Here is a 2,906-nt window from a genome sequence, read left to right as displayed (position 1 = left end):
AATATGACTGTGGAACCTGCTGGGACCGGGGAGGAAGAAGATGTGTGCAGATCCGGAGTATAGCCGGATAGACGTTGCAAGGAATCTAAAGATTCCCTTGTGCGTTCGAACTGTTACCATGTCACCAGTCCCGGTCTGCGCAAAGGTGAGCCTGCAAAGGAAATGTAAGAAATATTTGTGTGCCGGAGAGCGGTTGAGCCGTGATATGTGGCATGTTCTGGACTTCGCCGGAATGTTTAGTTGAGCCCTGGACGATCCGGGCTATCCTGTCGTGAAGTAGTTCGGACTACTTTGGATGTGTCCGGGGTTTTGGCCGTCGACTCAAGATTTGACTGAAAGGTGCCCTCCATTGCTTTTGCTGTTAAAGCGGCGGCGAACTCTATGGAACCGAGGGAGAGTTCGGCCCCGCCATTAACCGTGATGACACCGCGCGGACCGGGCATCTTGAGTTTATGGTAGGCATAATGTGGCACCGTGTTGAATCGAGCGAACGCAGTTCGCACGAGCAGTGCCTGATAATCACTGTGAAAGGGGACGATGTCGAAGATTAATTCTTCGGCATGGTAATTGTCTGGTGATCCGAAGACTACCTCGAGGGCGATGGAGCCGGTACAGCTGGCCTCGACGCCTGGTATAATACCTCTAAAGGTGGCTTTAGTGGGTTTGATCATCGAATGATCGATTCCCATCTTGTGCACTGTGTACTGGTAAAGCAGATTTAGACTGCTGCCTCCGTCCATAAGGACTTGTGTGAGGTGGAACCCGTCAATTATTGGGTTGAGGACTAGTGCGGCTGGATTGCCGCGACTGGTGTTGACCGGATGATCCATTTGGTTGAAGGTGATTGGCCCTAGTTTGTATTGCGGGCTGACTGGTTCCGTTAGGTCGACATCCCTAAGGGTGTGCATATGGTCCGGGTTGGGGAGTGTGGGTGGCGTTTACCATATTCACCGTTTGGATATGCTGGAGAGATTTCTTTTGCCCTCCTCTATTCGGTGATCTGGGCTTCTCGTCGTTGTCATCGCTTTGAGACCGCTTACCTTTGTTTTTGGCGCCTAACCTGCCCTCTTGTTTGAAGACCCAACATTCTCTGTTGGTATGATTGGCTGGTGTTCTTGGTTTGCGATGAATTTGGCATGGACGGTCGAGTATGCGGTCCAAACTGGACGGACCCGAATTGTCATTTTTGAGTGGCCCTGTCCGTTGACCGGACTTAGAACTATTAATCCGGCATTGACTGCCGTGTCTTTGACGCTTTCACCATGTTTGAGGCGTTTGTGTTTGTTGTGCCAGGGTTTGCCGTTGCTATCTCTGGCCTTTGATTTGCCAGTATTGCTTGATGTGTTGTTGCTACGAGCCAACCAGCTATCCTCGCCCGCGTAGAAGCGGGTCATGAGTGTCGTGAGGGCTGCCATGGACTTTGGCTTCTCTTGTCCAGATGTCGGGCGAGCCACTCCTCACGGATGTTATGTTTAAAGGCCGCTAGGGCTTCGGCATCCGGACAGACCATAATTTGGTTCTTTTTGGTTAGGAACCGGGTCCAGAATTTCCTGGCTGACTCTCCGGGCTGTTGTGTTATGTGATGAAGGGAATATGCCCTAGAGGCAATAATAAAGTTATTATTTATTTCCTCATATCATGATAAATGTTTATTATTCATGCTAGAATTGTATTAACCGGAAGCATAATACATGTGTGAATACATAGACAAACATTATGTCACTAGTATGCCTCTACTTGACTAGCTCATTGAATCAAATATGGTTAAGTTTCCTAGCCATAGACATGAGTTGTCATTCGATTAACGGGATCACATCATTAGAGAATGATGTGATTGACTTGACCCATTCCATTAGCATAGCACTTGATCGTTTAGTTTGTTGCTATTGCTTTCTTCATGACTTATACATGTTCCTATGACTATGAGATTATGCAACTCCCGTTTACCGGAGGAACACTTTGTGTGATAACAAACGTCACAACGTAACTGGGTGATTATAAAGGTGCTCTACAGGTGTCTCCAAAGGTACTTGTTGGGTTGGCGTATTTCGAGATTAGGATTTGTCACTCCGATTGTCGGAGAGGTATCTCTAGGCCCACTCGGTAATGCACATCACTATAAGCCTTGCAAGCATTGCAACTAATGAGTTAGTTGTGGGATGATGTGTCACGGAACGAGTAAAGAGACTTGCCGGTAACGAGATTGAACTAGGTATTGAGATACCGACGATCGAATCTCGGACAAGTAACATACCGATGACAAAGGGAACAACATATGTTGTTATGCGGTTTGACCGATAAAGATCTTTGTAGAATATGTAGGAGCCAATATGAGCATCCAGGTTCCGCTACTAGTTATTGACCGGAGACGTGTCTCGGTCATGTCTACATAGTTCTCGAACCCGTAGGGTCCGCACACTTAAAGTTCGATGACGGTTATATTATGAGTTTATGTGTTTTGATGTACCGAAGGAGTTTGGAGTCCCGGATGAGATCGGGGACATGACGAGGAGTCTCGAAATTGTCGAGACGTAAAGATCGATATATTGGACGACTATATTCGGACATCGGAAAGGTTCCGAGTGATTTGGGTATTTTCGGGAGTACTGGGGAGTTACGGGAATTCGTATTGGGCCTTAATGGGCCATACGGGAAAGGAGAGAAAGGCCTCAAAGGGTGGTCGCACCCCTCCCCATGGGCTGGTCCGAATTGGACTAGGGAGGGGGCGCCCCCTGTCGTGGTTCTAAGCCTGACAGTAGAGTGGGGGGTAGGTATGGAGAGGCAAGGTCCTAGCTATGGAGAGGTTGTAAGCACAAAGGATGTACGAGTTCAGGCCCTTCTCGGAAGAAGTAACAGCCCTACGTCTCGGAGCCCGGAGGCGGTCGAGTGGATTATGAATGTATGAA

The sequence above is a fragment of the Triticum aestivum genome, chromosome 7A, assembly GCF_018294505.1.
Source record: "Triticum aestivum cultivar Chinese Spring chromosome 7A, IWGSC CS RefSeq v2.1, whole genome shotgun sequence".
Taxonomy (NCBI): Eukaryota; Viridiplantae; Streptophyta; class Magnoliopsida; order Poales; family Poaceae; genus Triticum; species Triticum aestivum.
Note: the sequence above shows the minus strand (reverse complement) of the source record.